Here is a 27,008-nt window from a genome sequence, read left to right as displayed (position 1 = left end):
CAATCCTGGTCTAGAATTGACCAGGAAATTTGATGTTGACTGGTTACAGGTTACATGGGGTAACATTTGGGGTGTTGCAATTGCAGTAGTAGGTTAGGTAGTAAGTCTTGGTTTACTTGATGGGGTTTTGGGGTGATGATGGGTTGGTCCAGAGCCAATGGCCAAGGAAGAATTCTTGAAGACATCTTTGGTGCAAAAAGGTGATTTTCTGAAAGCACGGGGACAGGGCCCGTGGGCAGAAAGAGGTGCACTGGGGTTGTGACGGGTAACTGATTATATACCATCAGGTTGGGAGGGGGTCAGGGGTAGAGTAAGTCTCTAAGGTATTTTGGAAGCAAGGTTTTCAGGACCTTGAGGCAGCTGAGCTCCTGGAGGGAGGTCACTCTGCCTGTTTCAAGGACTTGTCAGTGGGCTGTAGGTAGTAAGGGAATTTACTTTTTCATTTATTTGCCTTTGTTTCCCACATCATCATGGCAAGTACTTAAACCCCCTTCCATCTTGATGAGGGTGATAGTAGGGCTCCAGGAAACAGAATCTATAGGTTTCTGGAGATTAAGCTATGGATAAGATTGCCTTTTTCTTGCAGTTTACTAAGTTATCTGTAAACCGAAGGAGACTCCTGTCCTGCATGACTGTGATCTCTATCAGTCAACCATTTGCTTTCTTTCCTTTCCCCTGTTCTTGGGCAGCCAGGGGTGTCTGAGAAATATCACTCATATCCCACCTAGTGATGGCAGGGGGTTCTGTTAGCCTGTACTTTGCCCTCAGCTTGCCCCAGGCTCCCTCATCCTACTTGACTTGGGGCCTTAACCTAAGTGATGCCATTTTGGGTCTGTGATTTTCTTTTTAACAATCCCCTCCTTTTGATCAGACTTTCGGATGTGATCCAAATTTAAGGCAGTAATGCCACTGCTCTGAAGTTCTTGAAGCTTTTGTTGATTCTTTGTGTGGCATTCACAGGTCATGACTTTTTTCTTTACCTCTGTGATATCTGCGGATTATGAGTTTAGGTTTGCACCCTGTAAGTCAGTCATCCTTGGTTCCTTTGCTGAGGCATTTAAAAATTTTGAAAGAATATCAGGTACCAGGAAGGCTGTTATGATTACTATAAGTGGGATAATTCCCGACGTTTGGAGTGTACTTTGAAGTCATAGTCTTTGCTGTCGGGTCGTTGAGCGCAACAGTCAAGAAAGAAACCTTGAAACATTTTTTGTGCAAAAAAGGTGCTTTTATTAAAGCCAGGGACAGGATTCAGGGGCAGAAAGAGCTGCACTTGTGATGGTGAGGTGTGACTGATTACATATTTTGGAGTTTAACACGCAGGGATTTCTGTATGTTAAAGAAAACTTCTAGGATCCTGGAGTTCTGGCTATTGTCAAACTAAGGTTGCTTTTCGTCTCTAGCAAAGCATTAACATTAAGGCAGTTTGTGAGTTCCTTAAGGAATGTCACACTCTGCAGGTCTCAAGTATTTATCAGTGGGCTGCAGGTTGTAAGGAAATTTTATTTGCATTTCTTTTGCCTTTGGTCTCTTCATTATTCTCTTCCCACCCCCACTCTCCACACTCCCCCCCCCCAACAATTTTGACCCTTAAATCTTTGAGATTGCTGAGGTGGAAGGTCTTGTCTTCTGTAACCTTTTCCTATGTAGAGATGTCCCTACCTATGGGTCAACATTGGTCAGTTGGGGAATTTATATAAAGGAGTTACGAAAGGCAGAGGCAGTCAAATCCAAGACAGACAACATACATGAATCTCTTTCATCTGTCAGCTTGAAGTCATGGAAGTGAAGGAGCTTAGGCACCAGGCAGGGAGACACTGGAAGAGACCACAAATTAAGATCAATATTATTATGAGAAAAAGAAGCCTAATAAAGAGACCAGTGGTAGTTGGACTGAAATTTTCCTTCCGTCCAGGAGCTTAACCAATCATTAAGGGAGAGAGAAGGATGATGTAAAGTGCCAATTTGGGGATTCATATCTTTTAGCAATCTTGTTATGTTTTTGTGATAATCTGGAGTATATCTTTTAAAAATTCTGGAATATATACACTACATTCTGTTTTGATAATGGCACATGTAACTATTTGTGCAGCTGTTAAAGCAGATAAGGTCATTTAATTTTGTAGAACTGCTTTACATATCTGCTTAATGGCAGCATTGAGTAAGGAAATACGGCTTTGTGAGTCATTTAGTGCTTTTACAGTTTATTGATTAAGGGCTTCCATATGCCAAATGACATTCTCTAGTCCCATTGATGGAACAAAGATGGACATTCAGTGATCATATCAGTGAAGTATTGATCGTATCCATTGTTGTTTTAAATTTGGAAGATTAGTCATGGTTTTGATAATACACCGATAAATCCAAGCAAGACTCAAGGGGCAATGACCTATTATCCATCCTGGAGGAAGCCAAGGCCATAGGTTAGATCCATATAACCGTTGGATCCCGTTTGGAGTTACCCATCCAATTCTGGGCTACCTTGTCCAATCAGTAGTAGCAAACCAATCAGAAGCAAACCAATCAGTAGCCTGGAATACAATGGTTTGAGAACAGATTTCTAGAGATAGCCAGCCCAAACGTCGTGTGCTGTTTGTCCAGGTATCATATATATGGTTTCTTTGTTTCCAGTGTAAAATTGCCTTTTGACTGAGTTGTCCAATGAAGGGATGTGAACCATAAATATTAATCCCAGATTTGGTATATATATTGTCCTGGGTAAATTGATAAGTAGAGTTTTATAGTCTAGGCACTCCTTGATGGGCATTAACTAGTGGGCTTGTGAATTCAATTAAAACCTTAGTAGTTGGAGGGTATGAAAAAGTCTGGTTATGACCTGGAAAGTTCCAAGTCATACTGATCATGGGCCAAGAAGAAACATTATGTCTAATGATAGAATTATCACGATACATGCTAGTGTTAGGATTATGTATTATATCTAAAACATAAGTGCATAAGCAGTACTAAGCAGTGCCTTGTAAAGGAGAAAGACATCAGGGTAACCCAGACATACGTGACATGGGCAAAACTCCACATATCCAACAATCTATTTGATTCTGAAGTCCAGTATAATGTTGTGCCCATTGTAGAAAGGAATTGTCTATTAAAATGGGTGCACAGAGAATGAAAAGAAATTATACAACCTTCATCGTCATTTGACATCTTCTACAGGTCCACAAGAGTAAGAAGTCACGTTAGTTTGTTCATTGTTTCCTATGAAGGAGTTACCAGTTTTATTCTGGATATATGAGTCCAGGAAGAGTGTCCCTTTAATTGTATTGCAGTGGGAGTACATAATATGGCCTGATATGGACTTGGGGTTTAAGCCCTCTACTATATTTGACTTCCAATATTTTAAATAAACCATGCCTCCAGGGCTTGCATGGGGTAAGCTTTCAGTTATAGTTAAATTAGATTTGGGGAGCATACGTTCGGTATATGAAGTAATTTATGAATTAACCTGGCTTCAAGTGAGTAATTTAATAAAGTATTATAATCTTTATCTAATAACAGGTCCACTGTAAAATGGTTTTCCATATAATAACTCAAAATAGCTTAGTCCTATAAGTTGTTTTGGAGCAGTCCTCATTCTGAGATGTCCTATTGGTAAGACAGTAACCCAATTTTCTTGGATCTCCAGACTAAGTTTAGTAAGGTGTTGTTTTCAAGTATGATTAGCTTGGGGCACCTGAGGGGCTTTGTTGGTTGAGCATCTGACTCTTGATTTCGGCTCCGGTCATGTCTCAAGGTTTGCAAGATCGAGTTCCCTATCAGCTCTGCACTGACAGCATGGAGCCTGCTTGGGATTCTCTCTCTCAACCTCTTTCACTCTGCACCACCTCTGCTCATGCTCTCTCTTTCTCTTTCAAAAAATAAAAATAAAAATAAAAATAAAAACATTTTTAAAAACTGAAGTATGATTAGCTTTCTCTACCTTTCCAGAGAATTGTGATGCCAGGCTGAGTGTAAAAAATATATAATTTTTAAGCTCATGCTATTTGTTGAGTTATTTGTGCAGTAAAAGAAGGGCCATTGTCACTTTGAAGGGCTCATGGAAGGCCAAGTCTAGGAGTAATTTCTCACAACAGGACTTTGGTCACTTCTGTGGTTCTTTCAGTTTTACATGGAAAGGCCTTGACTCATCCAGGGAAGGTATCAACAAACACTAGTAGGAACTTACAGCCTTTGCAAGGAGGCATCTGTGTGACATCAAGCTGCCAGTCCTCTTCTGGATATGTTCAAGTCTTCAGACTGGTTTGAAAGACTGCACCTTCCAAATTTACTCCTGCACAAACAATATAGGATCGACAGAGCTATTTCATAGTAGTTGTTAAATTTATTCCATCATATAGATATATACATATATTTTTTAATGGTTATTTGTTTTTGAGAGAGAGAGAGAGAGAACGTGAGTGGGGGAGGGGCAGAGAGAGAGAGCGAGGCACAGAATCTGAAGTAGGCTCAAGGCTCTGAGCTGTCAGCACAGAGCCTGATGTAGGGCTTGAACTCGTGAACAACGAGATCATGACCTGAGCTGAAGATCGGATACTTTACCAACTGAGCCACCCAGGAGCCTCAATCATCAAATATATTTTTAATTAAATCTTCTAAAGCATTTTGCCCAAATGAGTAGCCTGCTATAAACCCTGTACTACTTTTCACTGGTTATTTTTGGATATGAAGATTTTTTTTCCCTTGTTATTAGTAAGCCAGTCCTATGTATTATTTTTTTTTTTTTAATATCCTCATTCCTGGACTATGTGAATTTCTTGGTCTGAATAGACTGGAGTTATGGATTGTATTAGAATGAAGACTGGTATATGTTCATTTTGTGCTGCCTGCTTCACTTGCATGGTTTGCCAAATTGTTTCTTTTAGACTCTAAATTCATACCCTTTTGATGTCCTCTAGGTGAATTACAGGTCCCTCCTTAGGCAGGTGTACAGCCTCAAGAAGGGTGATTATTTCAGGCCCATATTTGTTTGAGGAATTATGATTTGATAAAAATCCCCTTTCCTTCCAACCTGCCCCATGGTCATGTGGCACCAAGAAAGTGTATTTAGAGTTAGTATAAGTATTAATTTTTAGGGCTTTGGCCGATTGAAGAGCATGGGTACGTGCTCTTCATTCAGCCTTTTGGGCAGTTATTCACTGGAAGGGCTTTTGCCCCAGTGGTCTTAGTTAAGATCGCTATAGCATATCCAGCATTTCTTTCTCCCTTATCCGGGAAGCTACCGCCATCAGTAAACCAGCCATCGTCTGCATTTTCAATAGGGGAGTCTTTTCAATCTAGTCTGCTAGAATAAACAAGTTTGATAATTTCTGAGCAGTCATGTTCTAGCATAGAGGCATGATGGTCACATCCAAGAATCAGGGTAGCTGGGTTTAAAGTTTGACAGGTTTTAAGTATTATTTTGAGAATATCTAAAAGCATAGCCTGTATGTTTAGTATATTGGTCTCCTGTTATTTTCACTGTTTCTTTGGTGGTCTTTGGTCTCTAGGACTCTCTGGGCCTGATGTGATGTCATTACTGTCAAGGATTGTCCCACAGTAAGTTTCAAAGCTTTTTCCTCTTAGTGAGCTGTTGTAGCCACTGCTTGAAGACAAGATGGCCTCCCTTGCACTACATTCTCAAATATCTCTGAAAAATAGTCCACTGTTCTTATTTTATTTCCTAATTTCTTGATAAGAACTCCCAAGGCTTGTCCCTGTTTTTCTGCTACATATAAAGGAAAAGGTTTTCCTAAATTTGGTAAAGCCAAGGCTGGGGTGGACAGCTGTCAAGTTTTTAGTGCTTGAAAGGCTGTCTGTTGGGCTTTAGTCATTAAATCATACAGTGGTGTGGTTAAGAGCCCAAATCCAGGAATCGATAGGTGGCAAAAACTTCCCGTGTCTAGGGAAGTGTGGAGTTGCTTCTTTGTAGTTGGGGGCTCAAGATCTAATATAGCCTGTTTCTTGTCAGTAAACGGTGTCCAGTGATCTGGTGTTAATTCATATCCCAGATATTGTACCTTCTGTTTAGATATTTGTGCCTTCTTAGGGATGATGCAATACCCCCATCTGCCAATACATTAAGAAAAGTTATAAAATTACTATCAGACATTTCTCCAGTGGGACTGCAGTTTAAAATATCATCCACATATCAAATTATTGTTCTTTGAGGCAAGGATATATCACAGAGGTCTTTGCTAAGTGCAGCCCCTGAAAAGGTGGAGACTGTCTCTAAATTCCTGTGTCAAAACTGTCCATGTTAATCAAGCAGCCTGTGGGCTGAAAGGTGAGGTCCATTCAAAAGCAAATAGTGGCCGTGTTTTTGCACTGAGAGGGATGTAAAGAAGGAAGCTTTTATTATTTATTATTTTTTTAATGTTAATTTATTTTTAAGAGAGAGAGGGAGAGAGAGAGAACATATGCAGGGGAGGGGCAGAGAGACAGAAGGACATGGCCCTACTGGAGAGCATTTGTTTGGACATTCCTTGCTCCAGTATCTGATGGCCACACCTCTAGCATGGGATCTTACCTTGTCCTTTGTCTGATACCTGCTTTTTCTTTGGCTCCTGGTTAGTCTGGCATTGTGGAGAATCTGTGATAGTGGCAGCCAATATTTGAGCCTGTATTTGCCCCTGCAATTTAGGTCTTCAGTCCTTTTCTTGTCTTAAAACCATACTGCTATTATTAAAAATTCCAGTATTCCTACCTCAAGAAGCAAGAAAATTCTCATATACACAGCTTAACCTTACACCTAAAGGAGCTAGAAAAGGAACAGCAAAAAGGAATGCTGAGGAAACTCAGCAGAAAGGAACTAATAATGATTAGAGTGGAAATAAATGTCATAGAAACAAAAACAACAACAAAAAGCCCAGTAGAACAAATCAGCAAAACTAGGAATTGGTTCTTTGAAAGAGTTAACAAAATTGATAACCCCCTAGCCAGACTATCAAAAAGAAAAGAGGAAGGACCCAAATAAATAAAATCATGAATGAAAGAGGAGACATCACAACCAACACCACAGAAATACACACAATTATAAGAAAATATTATGAAAAGTTATGTGCCAACAAATTGAGCAATCTGGAAGAAATGGATAAATTCCAAGAAACATACAAATTTCCCAAACAGGAAGAACTAGGAAGTTTGAACAGATCCATTACCAGAAATGAAAGTGAATGAGTAATCAAAAATCTCCCAAGAAACAAAAGTTCAAGGCCAGATGGTTTCCTAGGAGAATTCTACCAGACATTTTAAGAAGAGTTAATTTTTCTTAAACTGTTCCAAAAAAATAGAAATGGAAAGAAAACCTTTGTTCCAACCTCATTATAAGAGGCCAACTTTATTTGATTCCAAAACCAGACAAAGCAAAGTTGGAGGCATCATGATTCTGGACTTCAAGCTATATAACAAAGCTGTAATCATCAAGACAGTATGGTACTGGCACAGAAACAGACACATAGATCAATGGAACAGAATACAAAACCCAGAAATGGACCCACAGCTATATGGTCAACTAACCTTTGACAAAACAGGAATATCCAATGGGAGAATGACAGTCTCTTCAACAAGTGGTGTTGGGAAAACTAGATAGCAACATGCAGAAGAATGAAACTGGGCCATTTTCTTACACTATACAGAAAAATAAGTTTAAAATGGACGAAAGACCTAAATGTGAGACAGGAAACCATCAAAATCCTAGAGGAGAACATAGGCAGCAACCTCTTTGACCTTGGCCATAGCAACTTCTTACTACATATGTCTCCAGAGACAAAGGGAAACAAAAGCAGACATGAACTACTGGGACTTCATCAAGATAAAAAGCCTGTGCAGAGTGAAGGAGACAATCAACAAAACTGAAAGGCAGCCTATGGAATGCGAGATGATATTTGCAAATGACATATCTGATAAAGGATTTGTATCCAAAATCTATAAAGGACTTATCAAACTCAATAGCCAAAAACCAAATAATCCAATTAAGAAATGGGCAGAAGACATGAATAGACACTTTTCCAAAGAAGACATCCAGATGGCTAACAGGCACATAAAAAGATGCTCAACGCCACTTATCATCAGGGAAATGCAAATCAAAACCACCCTGATGAGATACCACCTCACACCTGTCAGAATGGCTAAACTTAACAACCCAAGAAACAAAAGGTGTTGGCGAGGATGCAGAGAAAGGGGAACTCTCTTGCACTGTTGGTGGGAGTGCAAACTGGGGCAGCCACTCTGGAAAACAGTAGGACGTCTCTCAAGAAAGTAAAAATAGAACTGCTTTACCATCCAGCAATTGCACTACTGTTTATCCAAAGGGTACAAAAATTCAGATTTGAAGGGGTACATGCACCCTGATTTTTATAGCAGCATTATCAAGAATAACCAACCTATGGAAAGAACCCAAATGTCCATTGAGTGATGAATGAATAAAGAAGATGTGGTACATACATATATAATGCAGTATTACTCAGCTATCGAAAAGAAGGAAATCTTGCCATTTGCTGTAATGTGGATGCAGCTAGAGTGTATTATGCTAAGGGAAATAAGTCCATCAGGGAAACAAACCAAAAGAGACTCTTAGAATAGAGAACAAACTGAGGGTGGTTGGAGGGATGTGGGTGGGGGATGGGCTAAAGGGGGGATGGGCATTAAGGAAGGCGCTTGTCTTGTTGAGCACTGGGTGTTATATGTAAGTGATGAATCACTAAATTCTACTCCTGAAACCAATATCACACTACATGTTAACTAAGTAGATTTTTTTTAAAAATTGGAGAAAAAAATAAAAAAAATAAAATTTACCCTTTCCCCTCGGAAAACTAAAACAAACAAACAAAAAAACTAAAACAAAACAAACAAACAAAATTAAAACAAAAAACTCCAGGAGGTACCTCTAGTAGACACTGGGTGGAGGTTTGAGGCCCTAAAGCCACTTTAGTCAATTTTTGCCAGATGTCAGGTGCCAACTGATTTTTTATAAAATGTACGTTTAATGTAGTTGTTCACTCAGGTGAGGTTGGGTCCAGATTTATATATTTAAGGATGGCTTCTCCAAATGACCCCGAAATAGAGCTGGATTTTCATCAGCTCCTGGAGTAATTTTCTGAATTTTAGCAAAGTTTACAGGTTTAGAGAATCCTTTTTTTCATTCCTACTATTAAACAAGTGATCATATGGTCTCATGTTTTCCTACTCATCCTACCCTCCTGGTAATTCCAATGTGGTTTGGTATTTGGGCCAGCATTACCCTAGTGCATAATGATCTTTATCTCTGGGTGCTAGCTCATCAGCAAATTCTTGAGCCCTTGCCCAGAAGGTTCTTTTCCTGAGGGGTGCAACCATGAGTTAATGTGATATATATATATACATATATATATATGTATATATACATATATATGTATATATACATATATATATATCTTGCCAGGTCAAGTGAAACATAATAGAAACTTGTTGAAAACCCTCAATAAATTGAGAAGAGTTTTCAGAATATCATCCTAATTGTTTTGTATGAGTCAAGTCTTCCATGAAGAATGGGACGCAGGTTCTAATAGTGCCCATTTCTCCATTAACAACGTCCCTAAGGGGATATAGTCCAGATGTAGGAGAAGCTCCTGGAAGATGGGGGATTCTGCTCCTGTTATGTCCAGCCAGGCTGGGAGCAGGAGAGTCCTTAGGATTTGTAAGGAGGAAGGATAATGACAGAGCCAATGTTCTCCTTGTTTGAACTGGCCGGTGATTCCTCCAGTAGCCCAGGTTTGTTAGGAGGAGGGGGCCTATTTACACAATCATTATCCAATATGTCAAGAGTAAACCTTAAAAGAAAAAAAAAAAAGAGGGAAATCTTATGTTCCTATAAAAGTGGATAAGTTCGTTACCCTAATTGCCTCCCCTCCCCTGGCTCCTGGGTTGCATCCCGTTCAGAATAATGTCGAGGGCTCCTGGTGTTCAAAGCAACCAGAGGCATCCCTCAAAAAGCTGTTTTGAACACCAGCTTGTTTACTAAAGTGATGTTGACATCTCTTTGCTTCCCTATTTTTTTTTTTCCGGGACACAATAGGTGCCAGTAGATGGACCCAAGACAGACTGCCATTTTAACCCATGGAGATGCTAAGAATTTGCAAGAGCAGAAGTACCTGATATTACAACTTAAGTACTCAGTAGGGGGCATTGATGAGGAATAATAAAGTGGAAATCCATCACGGTCTAAGCGACATTCCAACACATGTAGTCTTTAAAACTGCCCCACGTAACACTCCCTGGTTGCAACGGTTTCAAATTCAGTCGCATACTGGTTTCAGCTGGCTCTAAGCAGAGGTCTTTTGGCCAGAAGTGACTAGACTAGAGATGTGGAGGGGATTGCAGTGACCAATGAGGAGGAAAACTGATATTGGAGTCTTAAGATTGGCAACCATCTTAGTGACTTAGGTGACTGTCCTGTGCCCAAGAAAGACAGCTTTGTATAAGAATAGGAATGAAGAGAGGGCATCAAGTATCTGGATAAATATCTGGTGTAAAAAAGTGCTTTCGTTAAAGCACAGGGACGGGACCTGTGGGTATTGAAAGAGCTGCACTGGGGTTGTGAGGCATGACTGATTATATATTTTGGAGTTGGGGTGGTAGAGATAACGGAAGTCTCTAAAAGTATTTCTGGATGTTAAAGAAACCTTCTCGGATCCTGGAGTTCTGGCTATTGTCAAGCTAAGGTTGCTTTTCGTCTCTAGCAAAGCATTAACATTAAGGCAGTTTGTGAGTTCCTTAAGGAATGTCACACTCTGCAGGTCTCAAGCATTTATCAGTGGGCTGCAGGTTGTAAGGAAATTTAACTTTATCTACCTTTCTCTTGCCTTTGTGTTCCTCATCAGTCCCCTAGGCCCAATCTAATCAAAACCAAATAAAAAGACCTCACGGAAGGAGTCACCTTTTTAACCCAGATGGATCGCTTTGTGACCTTATGTAACGGAGTTTTAACTTCCGCAGAAGTGTTAATCCAGGTATAGCGGGAGAAATTGGTTACAGCAGACACCTCCTTGCTCAGCCAACAGATGATCAAGGGCTATCCTGTTATCAAGAACAACTTAAGCCAGACAGTGTAAGGATCTTTGTTGGGCAGTTATTGCTTTCACAGTGGATTCTGCAACAATTTCAAGAATTAAAGAGGAGCTCCTGATCACAGCCTCATTTATATTTATCCGTTGCCAGAGAAGTCGGAACCTGCCAAAGGAGTGAGTCCCGAATCACGAGAGCCTCCTGGTAGGCCTTTTCTAACTTGATGATATAAATTCAGGGGAGTCAACCAACGAGATGTAGGGGGTCATTTAGATTTCAGCTTCCTAGCCTGAAATAAAAGGTTGTTGTTCTCAATTCCAGAGGTCACCCATCTCAGAAATGGCCTGGGAGATAAAGATGAGGGGTTTATTTTTCCCAGCCAATTCCAGAGGGAAGGAAGGGGAAGAAGTGAAGAGGAGTGAAGAAGGACAAGGGGTTTCATGTTCAATTAAAGGAGGAAGGCGATCTGGCATCTTGGGTGGAAACAGTCTACCTCAGCTACCTCTCTTCCCTGTCACTTTGATTCAGAGCTCTCCAGTGTCTCCAGGACCAGGGGTCAGATTGAGTCTTCTTCATCTGTGCAATATGTACCCAAGGCTCTACATCTTCTAGTTTTGTAGCTGTGTCAGTGGTCAGGAACACCTGGCAAGCTTCTTTCTAATGGGGCCGGAGGTCTTGCTCTGATGACATATTCAGAATACCCAATCATGGGGCTCTAAACTGGGACCAACGGGATCCTTTGAATTGGGACCCAGGAAGGCTTCTTTGCCCTGTTGATGACAGGCTTGAGCCTAAGGCATTAGAGACTTACAGTAGTAGTGGCCATAATAGCATGAGACAGCAAGGAATCAGCAAAAGGTTATATATTGATAGAGTTCAAGAAGTTTGCAAGGTTTTCATTAAGGCTCAGATGCTTCACCCAGTGAAGCGGGTGCCTTGATCACTGGAGACTAAAGAAGGTATACTCAAAGTGGGAAACACAGTTTTTAGCAGCATCCTACCCCCATCCCATGAGAGCTTCGACTCATCTGGGAAACATGCATACAATAACAAGGACATATTGGTAACCCCTACTAAGTGGCCATTGAATGAAGTCTAGCTGTAGGTAGGGGTTCAAAGAGTCTACAAGGAGATGGTCTGAGGACACTGTAGACAAAAATCAGTCTTTTTCAGGATTATGGGTCTGACACGTTAGACATTTTGGTAGACTGTTTTTGCAATTTTAGAGAGGCTTTCCCACTAATGTCTATGTATAATTTGAGTCATCTTAAATGCACTACAGTGGTTGAAGGAACACAAAAATAAAATGGGATTTGTCAAGGACCTGGCAAAAACGAAGCAACCATCTTGGGTTTCCGATGGCCCCAACTATTCATTTAATTTACAGCCATTGTCTACCCACCTCAATTTCTCTGATTCAGGGGCAGACTGTTGCCATGTTATACGGATATCAGGATGACAACAGCCTGGCAGTGAGAAACCATTTTTGCAGAAGCAGAATGGACCTCATCCAGATGTGCTATAATCATTATGGATTCTGTTGCTGCAGCCTTGTCACGGAAGCCAACTTGATCACTTATTGAAAGTTCTTTCCAAATTCCTTTTTTTTTTTTTTAATATATAAACCTTCTATAATTTTCTTTCTTTAACTCAGATTTGTCCTAGGTTTTCCCTCTTTAAATAACCAGCCTCACTTTAGGACAAAATTACTTTATTTTCCCTCAACCAGAATGCATCTCTGTATCTCATAATTTTTTTTCACTGAAAACATCCATCTTATTTTCTTTGCATACAAAGCTTTTTCCCTTATAATTTCCGGTGGTCTAATACATTACATTCATTAGAATTTTTAAGTCTTAGAAACCTTCATTTCTAGTGAACATTAGGTAGTGATTGCGAACTGTCTTAGCACAATTCTTCAGATTTGCACATTTATGAATATATTTCATAATTTTTAGAAGCATATGCTTTTTTAAATTTTCCGGTGGAGCATGAACAGATCAGGACATCTTTTAGTTTCTCTGTAACTAGAAGTCAAAAATACATAAACCTATGTTTAGTAATTAATATTTTAGTATCTTGTTTTATTTGGAAGTGATCTAGATATTGAATGAATTTATGTATGTATGTATGTATGTATGTATTCTCCATCCAGTAAGATTTAGGAAAATTATTTAAAAGTTTAGCTTATTTTTTTTATTTTAGTTATGCTTATTCAATTTACTTGTTCTCAACAATTTATGCTTAGGTTACTCATAAAAACTTTGTGATACATCAAAGTCCGTCTTCCAAGTTATTTTTCTTTTTTGTTAATTATTTTATTTTATTTTTTATATTTTAGAGAGAGAGAGAGCACAATTGGGGAGAAGGGCAGAGGGAGAGTGAGAGAGATAATCTTAAGCAGGCTGCATCCTCAACATGGAGCCTGACACGGGGCTTGATTCCATGACCCTGGGATCATGACCTAAGCTGAAACCAAGAGTCTGATGCCCACCCAACTGAGCCACCCAGGCGCTCCTCCAAGCTATTTTTTTTTAATATTCTGTAACAGAGATAATATTGATTTATAGGACTTTAAGTAAACCCAGGCAGAATAAAAGTTTTAATTTTATTGCTGATAGCTCTGAAGACATGTTTATTTCAATCAAACCAACAACCTTAAACCAGCTTTCATATCGAATATTTTCCTGGATCACATGAACTTGAAAAAAACACTTAGGTTAATTTCTATCTTTTTCGGAGGTTTAGAATGGTCAGTCCTTATTAGCACTGGTCTTCAAACCAACTAAATAGAGCTCTTTTGAAAATTAATTTTGCTACAAATATTTGTGGAGATTTTAACATTTGTATTTGTTCCTAAATTAATCTTAAGAAAGCTGTGCTGGAGTCTGGGCACAAGAGCCCTTTTAGCAGTTACTTTTATTTATTTATTTTTTTTTTGAGAGGGAGAGAGAGAGAATCCCAAGCAGGCCACACATTCCCACATGCTGTGAGACATACACATGTCATATTCCGACATGGGGCTCCAATTCACAAACCGTGAGGTCATGACCTGAGTCGAAATCAAGAGTTGGACGCTTAACCAACTGAGCCACCCAGGGACCCTGGCAGTTTATTTTAAAAAACACTCTTTTTCTTGCCTTTTTTTTCCCCTTCAGTCTCAGGTAGTTTGGGGCTATATTTACATTGCAAAGACATGATAAGATGTATAACTTTAAGGGGAAGAGAAAAAAAGGGCGTTCTCCCAAGAAGGACTTTGATTTTCTAAGGCTGATGATTTACAGGATTTTTCAGATAAAGAAGAGAAGTTTTGGGATTGGTAAAAGAATAGGCGAATTTGAATAGCCTGTAGGCTGACTTTTGTTTTGTAAAAGATCTATAAGAATGTTGTTTTTAATTCCTCAAAGAACTGGGTTATAAATTAAATGACTTTATAGGTTAATCCATCTATCCTACTACATTATCCTCTTTTTTTTTCTTTCCCTCTGGATACATAGCTTTGTTGTTTTTTTAATCCCAGTATAATTAGCATACAGTGTCATATTTGTTCCATGTGTACAGTATAGTGATTCAACAATTGTATACATTACTCAGTGCTCATTGTGATAAGTGTACTCTCAATCCCCTGTATCTATTTCACCCATCTCCCCACAGATCTCCCCTCTGGTAACCATAAATTTCTTCTCCATATTTATGAGTCTTTTTTTTTTAATCTCTCTTTTTTTCTTTGTTGGTTTGTTTTGTTTCTTAAATTCCACATGATGAAATGACATACTATTTGTCTTCCTCTGATTGACTTATATCAGTTAGCATTATACCCTGTAGATTCATCCATTTTGCTGTAAATGTCATTCTTTTCTTACGGCTGAGTTACATTTATTGTGTGTGTGTGTGTGTGTGTGTGTGTGTGTGTGTGTGTGTGTGTATCTCACTTCCTTATCGATGGAGACTTGGATCGCTTCCATAATTTGGCTATTGTAAGTAATGCTGCATGGGTACATAGTTTTAATTTTAAATATTTCTGGCAGTATTGCATAACATCTCATGGGTGTCCAGCAGGCCCCCAAAGAGGGTGCAAAAGATCCTATCTTTCTCAAATCCAGAGTCACTCCCACAGACAGCCAAAAGAAAGAAACAACTTGCATGTACCAGGCAGGCAGAAAGCCTAGCCTATTCACGCAAAAGGAGACAAGAAAGAAGGCGATTCCTATCCCTCGGAGAGAAAAGAACAATACACAATGGGTTTGCATTTGGAAATGAAGGGACAACAGTGAGATTTAATTTTCCTCTCTGGACTGGGCATCACAGACAGAGATTCAGAAGAACTGATTCTGGTAAGAATTTTCATCTTTCACTGGCCTCTGACAGTTTTTCCAGAATCCTTTCTGCAGGCTCTGATATCCACCAGTTCCCTCTTAGCTGTTTAAGGGAAGAATGTAGCAGTTTACCAGAAAATTCCTCAGTTTCTTCAACTCTGGGAGGGGGCTCCATGGGGGCCCTTCTCTGAAGGTAGTTACAGGGGTGTCTGTAAAAGCATTAAATTGGCAGACTTTTGCTTTTAATTATGTAGTCTTTCCAGAGCGGGAGAACAATTTAGACAGAGGATTAGTAGAATGGAGTACTCAGAAGAGGACAGAGATGAGCCATGAGAGTTACATCAGTCTAATTGTCTTCTGCTGTAGGTATATCAGGGAGCACAAATTTCCTTTTCCTCTCAAGGCCCATCTAGCCAGATTAGGAATCAAACTGACATGAGACAAATTAACAGGAGAAAATTGAATTTGATTTCGTATGTACTGGGAATCCACATGCACATGGAAATTCCAAAGATATCAGGCAAAATGAAGTATATCTGTCACTGTGAAGTAAGGAGAAGAGGGTGGGGCCTGGGACTTCAGAGGGAAGGAATGAAATTCACAGGGAGATAAGAAAGAGTAAATGGTTGGTAAACAAATGTTTGCTAGGCCTCTCAGGAAATGTGAGACAAACAGGACTTTGATGAAACAAGTCTTGCTAGGTTTCTTCCTGTCTGCCACACCTAGTTCATGTCAAAACATAGTTATCTAAGGTGATAGCTCACGTCCTGGAGCTGATCCTCTATCTAAATTCTTTTCAGGCAGTTGTGGAGGAGGTAAAGAGCTTTTCCTAAATTTGCTGGATTTTGATTACTTTCTTTTCATCAAATTTTTATTAAATTCTTTGGGGGCGCCTGGGTGGCGTAGTCGGTTAAGCGTCCGACTTCAGCCAGGTCACGATCTCGCGGTCCGTGAGTTCGAGCCCCGCGTCGGGCTCTGGGCCGATGGCTCAGAGCCTGGAGCCTGTTTCCGATTCTGTGTCTCCCTCTCTCTCTGCCCCTCCCCCGTTCATGCTCTGTCTCTCTCTGTCCCAAAAATAAATAAACGTTGAAAAAAAAAAATTAAAAAAAAAAAATTCTAGTTAGCTAACATATAGCGTAATGTTGGCTTCAGGAGTAGAATTGAGTGATTTATCGCTTGCATACAACATCCAGTGCTCATCCCAACAAGTGTCCTCCTTAATACCCATCCCCCATCTAGCCCATCCCACGGAACACCTCCCTTCCATCAACCCTTAGTTTCTTCTCTATAGTTAAGAGTCTCTATGGTTTGCCTCCCCCTTTCTCTTTTTTTCCTCTTTTCCCTGTGTTTATCTGTCTTGTTTCTTAAATTCTACATATGAGTGAAATCCTATGGTATTTGTCTTTCTCTGGCTGACTTATTCCACTTAGCATAATACACTCTAGCTCCATCTATGTCATTGCAAATGGCAAGATGTCATTCTTTTTGATGGCTGAGTAATATTCCATTGTACCTATATACCACATCTTCTTTATCCATTCATCAGTCAATGGACAATTGGGATCTTTCCATAGTTTGGTTATTCTTGATAATGCTGTTATAAATATCAGGGTCATGTACCCCTTTGAATCTGTGTTTTTGTATCCTTTGGATAAATATCTAATAGTGCAATTGCTGGATTGTAGGGTAGATCTATTTTTAGTTTCTTGAGGAACCTCCATACTGTTCTCCATACTGCACCGGTTTGCATTCCCACCAACAGTGTAAGAGGGTTCCCTTTATCCACATCCACGCCAACACCTGTTGTTTCTTGTGGTGTTAATTTTAGCCATTTTGTGGCTAAAGATTTATCCACATCTTTCCTTGTGTCTGTTAGCCATCTGGATGTCTTCTTTGGAAAAGTGTCTATTCATGTCTTCTGCCCATTTCTTAATTGGATTATTTGGGTTTTGGCTGTTGAGTTTGATAAGTCTTTTATAGATTTTAGATTTTAACCCTTTATAAGATATGTCATTTGCAAATATCTTCTCCCATTCCATAGGCTGCCTTTCAGTTTTGTTGATTGTCTCCTTCACTCTGCACAGGCTTTTTATCTTGATGAAGTCCCAGTAGTTCATGTCTGCTTTTGTTTCCCTTTGCCTCTGGAGACGTGTCTAGTAAGAAGTTGCTATGGCCAAGGTCGAAGAAGTTGCTGCCTATGTTCTCCTCTAGGATTTTGATGGTTTCCTGTCTCACACTTAGGTCTTTCATCCATTTTGAATTTATTTTTTGTGTATGGTGTAAGAAAGTGGTCCAGGTTCATTCTTCTGCATATTGCTGTCTAGTTTTAATACCACTTGCTGAAGAGACTGCCTTTCTTCCATTGCATATTCTTCCTGCTTTGTCAAGGATTAATTGACCATACAGTTGTGGGTCAACAATATTTCTGGGCTTTGTATTCTGTTCCATTGATCTATGTGTCTGTTTTCGTGCCAGTACCATACTGTCTTGATGATTACAGCTTTGTCATACAGCTTGAAGTCCAGAATTGTGATGCCTTCTGCTTTGCTTTTCTTTTTCAAAATTGCTTTTGCTCTTTGGGGTCTTTTGTGGTTCCATACAAATCTTAGGGCTTATTTTCCAACCCGTAAAAAATTCTGGTGGTATTTTCATAGGCATTACATTAAATATGTAGATTGCTTTGGCTAGGATAAACATTTTAACAATGTTTGTTCTAATCCATAAGCATGGGAAGTTTTTCATTTCTTTGTGACCTCTTCAATTTCTTTCATAAATGTTCTATAGTTTTCAGAGTACAGATCTTTCACCACATTGGTTAAGTTTTTCCTACGTATCTTATGGTTTTTGGTGTAATTGTAAATGGGATCGATTCCTTGATTTCTTTTTCTGCTCGTTCATTATTGGTGTGTAGCAATGCAACAGACTTTTTTCTTTCTTTTTTTGTTTTATTGTCAGGTTAGCTAACATACAGTGTGGCGTTGGCTTCAGGAGTAGATTCCCATGATTCATCACTTACATGCAACACTCAGTGCTCATCCCAACAAGTCCCCTCCTCAATGCCCATCACCCATTTTCCCTATTCCCAACTCCCAACCCCATCAACCCTCAGTTTGTTCTCTGTATTTAAGAGTCTTTTATGGTTTGCCTCCCTCTGTTTGTATCTTATTTTTCTTTCCCTTCCCCTATGGTCTTCTAATAAGTTTTTCAAATTTGATATATGAGTGAAATCATATGATATCTGTCTTTCTCTGACTGATTTATTTCACTTAGCATAATACCCTCCAGTTCCATCCACATTAAATGCAACAGATTTCTGTGCATTGATTGTATGTTCTGAGACTTTGCTGAATTAATGGGTTAGTTCTAACAATTTTTTAGTGGAGTCTTTGATTTTTCTACATAGAATACCATGTCATTTGCAAATAGTGAAAGTTTGATTTCTTCCTTGCTGATTCGAATGCCTTTTATTTATTTTTGTTGTCTGATTGCTGAGGCTAAGACTTTATTTCTTTTTGTTGTCTGATTGCTGAGGCTAAGACTTGCAATACTTTGTTAAATATGGTAAGAGTGGGCGTCCCTGTCTTGTTCCTGACTATAAAGGAAAACCTCTCAGTTTTTCCTCATTGAGAATGGTATTAGCTGTGGGTCTTTCATATATGGCCTTTATGATGTTGAAGTGTGTTCTATCTATCCCTATGTTGTTGAGGGTTTTTATCAAGAATGGATGCTGTATTTTGTCAAACACTCTTTCTGCATCTATTGAGGGGATCCTATGGTACTCATCCTTTCTTTTATTAATGTGGTGTATCACGTTGATCAATTTGTGAATATTGAACCACCCCTGATGCCCAGAAACCAATCCTACTTGATCATGGTGAATAATAATTCTTTTAATGTACTGCTGGATTTGATTTGCTGGTATCTTGTTGAGAATTTTTGCTGCCCATAATTCTCCTTTTTAGTGGGGTTTTTGGTTTTGGAATAAAGGTAATTTTGGCCTTGTAGATTGAGTTTGGAAGTTTTCCTTCCATTTCTATTCTTTTGAAACAGTTTGAGAAGAGTAGATATGAACTGTTCTTAAATATCTGGTAGAATTCTCCTGGTAAGCCATCTGGCCCTGGACTTTTGTTTATTGTGAGATTTGTGATTACTGATTCACTTTCTTTGCTGGTAATGGATCTGTTGAAATTTTCTATTTCTTCCTGTTTCAGCTTTGGTAGTTTGTATGTTTCCTGGAATTTATCCATTTCTTCCAGAATGCCCAATTTGCTGGCATATAACTGTTCATAATATTTTTTTGTACTTGTTTGTATTTCTGTGGTGTTGGTTGTGATCTCTCCTCTTTAGTTTGTGATTTTTTTTTCTTGGTTTTTCCTCTTTTCTTTTTGATTAAGTCTGGCCAGGGGTTCATCAATTTTATTAATTCTTTCAAAGAACCAGCTCTTTGTTCCATTGATCTTTTCTACTGATTTTTTTGTTTGTTTCTATATAATTTATTTCTGCTCTATGTTTTCTTATTTCCCTTCTTTTACTGGCTTTAGGCTTTATGAGGTAAGCCTGGATTGCTATATACTTCTCTTTTATGACCTCCTTTGCTGCATCTGAAAGGTTCTGAACTGTCATATTTTCATTTTCATTTGCTTCTATGTATTTTTTTTTATTTTTTCTTTAATTTTCTGGTTAACCCATTCATTATTTAGTAAGATGTCCTTTAACCTCCATGTATTTGTGGTCTTTCCAAATTTTTTCTTGTGTTTGATTTCATGTTTCATAGCATTGTGGTCTGAAAATATGCATGGTATGATTTCAATCTTTTTGTACTTGCTGAGGCCTGATTTGTGAATCTGTATGTGATCTATTCTGGAGAATGCTCCATGTTCACTCAAAAAGGATGTGTATTCTGCTGCTTTAGGGTGAAATGTTTTGAATATAATTATAAGTCCATCTGATTCAATGTGGTATTCAAAGCCATTGTTCCCTTGTTGATTTTCTTTTAAGATGATCTGTCCTTTGTTGTAAGTGGGGTGTTAAAGTCTCTTACTATTATTGTATCATTATCAATGAATTTCTTTATGTTTGTGATTAGGTGATTTATATATTTGGGTGTCATCACATTGGGGGCACATATATTTACAATTGTTAGATCTTGTTGGATAGACCCATTTATTATGATATAGTGACTTTCTTTATCTCTTGCTACAGTTCTGTTTAAAATATAGTTTGTCTGATATAAGTATGGCATGGCTACTCCAGCTTTCTGTTGATGTCCATTAGCATGATAGGTGGTGGTGTATCATCTCACTTTCAATTTGGATGTGTCTTTAGCTCAAAGTAATCTTCATGCCAAAATGGCCCTTCTTGGGACAGCCTCCCTTTTGCCCTACAGTCCCTTTGTCTGAAACTTCACTGAAGTTTCACACATTAATAAATTGAGTTGGTAGATGATTTCATATTTTCAAGCCAGTCTCTTAGTCCTGACAATAGGTCAATTTAGTTAAACTCATTTCAGGAGGTCATGATAAAGGTATATTCTCAAAGTTTGGCCTTTGGTATAAACAACCAGATATTAAATAAGAGACATTTTTATGGAAACAAAAGAAAACAATGGTTAAGGTTTGTATCAAATTATAAACCAATTTCCGAGTTTTGAGAGTAGCCAATCAAGAAGATTTTTATATGTCAGGCTATCTTTTTTTTTTTTTTTTTTAATGTTTACTTATTTTTGAGAGAGGCAGAGACAGCATGTGAGCGTGATCGTGACCTGAGTTGAAGTCAGATGCTTAACCAACTGAGCCACCCAGGCACCCATCAGGCTATCTTTTTGAGCGGTCCACAGAGCAAGAGGCCTGAAGATTGTTTATACATGAGCTATTGTGGTGATTTCTGTAAAATTTATACCAAGTTGTTTATATTGTTTGTAGAGCTTCAGAAATAAAGGCAGTTTTAGTTTTTAAACGATTTCAAGTCAGAAAGGTGAGAGAAAAAAATGTTAGTTTGGAGAGTCATAACCAGGTATTGGGGAACACTAGAAGAAATCAGAATCTGGTCCAGTTTATAAGAAGCAGTATTAAAATCCAATACAGTAAAACCTTGTGTTGCAAGTAACTTGCTCGTGAGTGTTCCGCAAGATAAGCAAATATTTCTAATACATTTTAACTTGATAAAAGAGCAATGTCTTACAATATGAGTAGCACATGATGCTGAATGCCACATGATCATAAGTGAGCCAATGGTTCTTCTCTCTCTCTCTCTCTCCCACCGTGTGATGGGAGATTGTGGGTGATGGTCTCCCATGCTTGGATGCTCAGTCTCAGGCCACGGTGTTTGGCAGAAATCAGTGGGTTTTCAGAACATTAGAAAGTGCCCATAACTGGCGCTAGTGTGTTTTTTATCACTTCATAGCAACTATGGACAGTCCTCTACTTTTCCATACAAGAGTAAGCTTAGGAACGCTTTGCTTCATTCTAGGTCAGGCTGCTTGCAGATCTAGACCCTTTCCCCTGCTGCCTTATTGCTAGTTACAGTAAATACAGTATATGACACTGTACTGTAGTCAACATCCAGTGAAAGTGAAAGTCATCCTATACAATAACCCTCCTCTCTCTTGTCTCCCTCACACCAGTCACTAGGGTTTTCAAAGGTAAGTGCAGGTTAATTTGTTTATTTTTCTTTATATTTTGTATTTTCTTTATTATTTTGTATTATATTACAGAATTGTAATCATTTTTATATGAATATTTTTGGGTTGTGGAACAAATCATCTGAGTTTCCATTACTTCTTATGGGGAAATTCGCTTTGATATACTCATGCTTTGGATTACAAGCGTATGCCCTGAATGAATTATGCTCAGAAACCAAGATTTTACTGTACTTACAAAGATGTGTTGAGGAGGAAGACTTTCCTCTGCTATTCAAGGTCCTTCTAGCTGGACTAAGAATCAAATGGATATGAGATGAATGACAGGAGAAAATCAAATTTAATTTCATACATACAGGGAATCCACACAGGCATGAAATTCCTAAAGATGCAAAGGGAAGAAAGATCATCAGCAGGAAGCTGAGGACATGTTTGGAAAACAATGCTTGCCTATTGTGCTGATAGATTTATTAGGTAGAGAGAAATCTCTGTTAATACCTGTTTTCCTGATGCAGGCAGTGGAGGAGGAGGTAAAAAGTTTTCCTGAATCTGTTGGATTCTTTTGCTTTTAATTCAAAATAATGTTCATGCCAAAGTGGACCATCTTGGGGCAGCCTGCCCTTGGCCCTGGCAGGTAGCTCATCTAAATTTAATTTTTCATTATCCTTTTGCAGTGGATCTTCCAACGAAACTATTTTGAAATTTTGAAACTTTTTGCAGGCATCTGCTTGCCAATTAAAACAGGTATCCCATTCTGTTTACTTTGGGAACCCTTACTTTCAAGTGTACTGCTTAGATGGCCTTACCTAATTAAAACGTTCTGCATCATGGCCATCATAATTCTATGTTGTTTTTATTAAAGTTTTACCATTTCTGTAGATAATCACAGCCCCCAGCACTATAGTTTTTAGACATAAAATAAGCGGGTGTTCCAGAAGGTGACATGCTTGACTCTTCTGATTTTAAGAATCCCATTAGCTAAGTGTTTGTTCACAGGACACAAGACAAACAAACATGGGCAACTTAATGCACCAGCAGTAAACAAAAGTTGTCACTGTGGACTGGCCAAGGGAAGGCTGTGCCCACCGCTAGCAATTCCCACTGTGGACTAAACCAGCAGAATTCATTATGGAGACTGCAGACTGGAACTGGGGAAAGGAATAAACCAGGAAACCCCAGTAAATGGGGACTTCAGTGTGGAAGTTAAGAAGGAATCCCAATGTGAAATTGCAGACTGATCAAAGGGCTAAGGACTGGCACTCCATTAAAGCTTCTTATCTGTCTAGACCGACCTGTTGACCATGGACTGGAAAGCCAATTAGGTCAGGAGCTCGAATGCAAAAACAGCAGAGCTTAACTGAGAGGGACTTACCAATGGCCCTCAGAAGAAGCAAGACAGTGAACTCAGAAGTGTTCACAGAGCATTATACCTGTGTTTCTCATTGCTCCCAAATACAGTCAGAATTGTGCTTCAGATCCTGACAGTGCCCCCAAATCTGTTAAAACAAAACAAAACAATCAGCCGAGTATATTTGAAGATCTAACTAGCTTTATTAAATGATTCATGAATCAGGCAGCATTCCATCTAGCAAATAGACAGGAGCTCCCTTGAGCTAAACAAGAGGCAGGTTTTGTAACTGAACCAACGTTTAGTTTGCTCCTTGGTGAATCAAAAATTGAACTGGGTTGAGTTGGCACACAAAGAAAGATTTATTTGCAGCAAATAAGGACATTACAGGGAATGGCTTCCAATGCAGTGACTCTCCAAGCAAGGGTGAATGGATTCTCTTTATTTAGATTCAGGGTGAATATTTAGATTAGTAAGCCTCCCCTCTGTATGTAGAGGTAGTCATAAGGTCATGCACATGCCTTAGAGAAACATGCCTATACGTGCATTGTGTGTTATGTCAATGAGGTCTGTGCTCTTCCTTGGGCAGAGATTTTAGTATTATAATGAGGTAAAGGTAGTTTTTGGTCATTCTGGAGGTCACTCTATGGTCCTCCTGTGCAGGTGCAAGTCAGAAGTTAAGCTCAAACTGGTCTTGTTGGTCTGGGCTGGCTGGAGGTCTTGTCAGGGCAGTCACTATGGCCTGAGGAGTGCTTTGATTTTTATTTGTCTGAGTTAGGAGATAAGCTGGAAAGAAGAGCTTACGGAAAAATGTGGGACAAAGGTTGGTGAGTACAAGCAGGTGGGGAGTGAGGGTCAGGTCTTGGGGGTCTTGCAGGTAACAGTTTTTGAAGGGAGAGAGAAAGCATTAAAAAAAAAGAAAGAAAAAAGGAATTTATTACCAAGGAATGCATTGTTTAGGCAAGGTTGTCTTCCTAAGGGTAGTGGTAAGGGCCTATCAGTAAATTTTCTAGAATTGACCAGGAAATTCCGTGTTGGCTGGTGAATGGTTACATCCTTGGGGTGTTGCAATTGTATACAGGTTAGGTGTTAAGTCTTGGTTTACTGACTTGGGGCCCTAAGTGATGCCATTTTGGGGCCTGTGGCTTTCTTTTTAACATTAGTTTCATTAAAAAGGATACATGGAAAGGATGCACAGGGCAAGGTATGGGGAAGGGGCACAGAGTTTCCATGCCCTCTCTGAGCGTGCTGCTCTCCCCATACTTCCATGTGCTCACCAACCCCAAAGCTCTCCAAACCCCTTCATTACATAGGCACCCATGATTAAATCATGGTTCTCTTGCATTGACCTCCCTTGGATCATCCAGAACAACTGGATTAGCTGCAACAACTGAACAGATAACCAATGAGGGAAGTAAATTATCCAAAGTTCTATCGAAAGCTGGTGGCAGTCCTGGGGTGATCCCTTAAATGGCACATTTGTTAGGTCTTTTGTGTACCAGGTATTGGGCTGGGTATTGGGTACATAGAGAAATGCAACAGGCAGTACCCACCCCATTCGGTCTTTGTTCTCCTCTCCTTTCTCCTGTTTCTGGTTCTTTCCACTTGGGCTGGGCAAGATGTGCTGCTGAGTTCCTTTTGGGGTTGGCTACCTGGGTTGCTGTCAGTGAAACCCCAGATGCTGGAGGTCTTATTCCAACACCAGGCAGTGGGATGTTACATATTCCCTCTCAGCGGGTAATCATCTCTATCCTTGCAGGTTTGATTGGCTGTCTGGTGGTATTAATCAAGATTTCTCTCTACCTAAAAGTTTTGTTGGGGTTGGGGAGGAAAATGGCGCCTGGGTGGCTCAGTCAGTTAAGCGTCCAACTCTTGATGTGGACTCAAGTCGTGATCTAATGATTTGTGAGTTCAAGTCCCTGGTCCCTATGGAGTCTGTTCAGGATTCTCTGTCCCTCCCCTGCTCATGCTCATTCTCCTCTCTCTCTCTCTCTCTCTCTCTCTCTCTCAAAATAAATAAATAAACTTAGGGGCGCCTGGGTGGCTCAGTCAGTTGAGCGGCCGACTTCAGCTCAAGTCATGATCTCACAGCCTGTAAGTTTGAGCCTCGCATCGGGCTCTGTGCTGACAGCTCAGAGCCTGGATCCTGCTTCAGATCTGTGTCTCCCTCTCTCTCTGCCCCTAACCCACTCACATTCTGTCTCTGTCTCTCTCAAAAGTAAATAAAAATTAAAAAAAAATTTTTTTTAAATAAATAAACTTAAAAAAAATAAGTTTTGTTCAGGCCAAGGGCAGGCCACTCCAAAGTGTGCCACTTTGGCATATTATTTTAAATAAAAATTACTTAAGAAACAGCCAATGCAAAAAGAACAGTCTGACTCCTCTTTGTCGTGAGAAAACAAGACGGCAAATCTCTTGAGTAAAAGGTAGTCTCTCTGTGCCTGGAGGTAAATAGATTCTTATCACCAGAGATAGGACATTTAGAACCAAAAAGGCTGTTACTTTTTATTTAATTTACTACCGTAGTCCCTAAATTCTGTTTAGAATTCCTCACTCATTGAAGTTTCCAAAGTTATATTTCTTTGTCCTGTCAATTCCTCACCACAGATTTACTGCCCCTTTGTCTAAAAAGTTGAGAAACTGTCTGCCTTGGTAATTTCTTTAGGACTCAATTTCATTATTGGGACTCTGTGTGCACGTATTAAAGCTTTGGCTCCCCCCCCCCCACCCCTCCCCGTTAATCTGTCTCATGTTCATTTAATTCTTAGACCAGCTGGAAATCTTTGAAAGCAGAGGAGGTTGTTCCTCCCCTATGGTTGGCGTGGCCAGCTGGATCAACTTCCGCTGGATATTTGCTCCGAAGATTCTGCAGCTTTGAGGTCTTGGGAGATCTGACGTACAGCCGGCAGAAGGTAAGGTTTCTTACCATGCCAGCCTCCTAGAATCTGTGAGGTCTGGTGGAGTGAGAGTGATGACAGCCTTTCTCTCTCTCTGTCTCTCTCTCTCTTTCTCTCTCTCAGATTAGATTAGTAAGAGAAAATATTTGTCGAATTATTTTCTTTGGCTTAGTGACTCTTGGTAAAAATTTGGTAGAGTACTGTTTGGTTAGTGATCCCTTTCCTCCCAGAGGTGGTCTTTTTTTTTCCCCCTTGGTCTGTGTCTTTTGTGTTATTTTTCTTAAAAGGGATTATCGTAGAGAAGAACTCAAGCATAGACCCTACCAGCCTGCTGTGCAAGCTGATCCCACTGAGTGATGAGTTCACAGTTTCTCATCAGACAGTGTCAGTTCGGACGTACTTTGCTGTGAATCCCCTGTGTAATAACCGGATGAGGGTTTTCCTTTCATCTTGTTCTATGTGCTAAGAGCTTGGCTTTGTGACCAGTGAGAACATTCTCTCTGGCATTCGGAGGGTGCATTTACTGGGGTGCACTTCAGTGGCCAGTTGAATACAGTGGGGATCTGAGACACCCACTGACGAGGAGCACTCTCTTTCTCCAGCTGTGCCAGCTCTCAGGGGAATTTGTCATAAGAAAATGTCTTATGTCTAGACCATAAGGACCTTTGTCCTCTCAACTTTCATTGCTTGTTAAGTGCTAGAAAAATCCCATTCTGGAAGCACCTGCCTGCTGACACAAATTAGTGGGTCAGGAAGCTTTGCACCCTTGTGGGAGG

At 39.6% G+C, this 27,008-nt stretch overlaps 1 protein-coding gene across 3 annotated transcripts in view; it reads left to right on the top strand.

Annotated features, from left to right (window-relative positions):
- The window catches only part of LOC122489999 (pantetheinase), a 67,338-nt gene that overhangs the window by 1,676 nt on the left and 38,654 nt on the right, over positions 1-27,008 (top strand). For 2 of the 3 annotated variants that reach the window (XM_043592396.1, XM_043592394.1), the window contains exon 2: positions 26,104-26,247. The gene's annotated coding sequence lies outside the window, so the exon portion shown is untranslated. Of the gene's footprint in view, positions 1-15,202; positions 15,369-26,103; positions 26,248-27,008 lie in introns of those variants that run through there. The other variant, XM_043592395.1, reaches the window with a different exon arrangement.

Source organism: Prionailurus bengalensis, chromosome B2 (assembly GCF_016509475.1).
Source record: "Prionailurus bengalensis isolate Pbe53 chromosome B2, Fcat_Pben_1.1_paternal_pri, whole genome shotgun sequence".
NCBI lineage: Eukaryota > Metazoa > Chordata > Mammalia > Carnivora > Felidae > Prionailurus > Prionailurus bengalensis.
The sequence above is the reverse complement of the archived record's forward strand: the minus strand, read 5'-3'. Positions and strand labels throughout refer to the sequence as shown.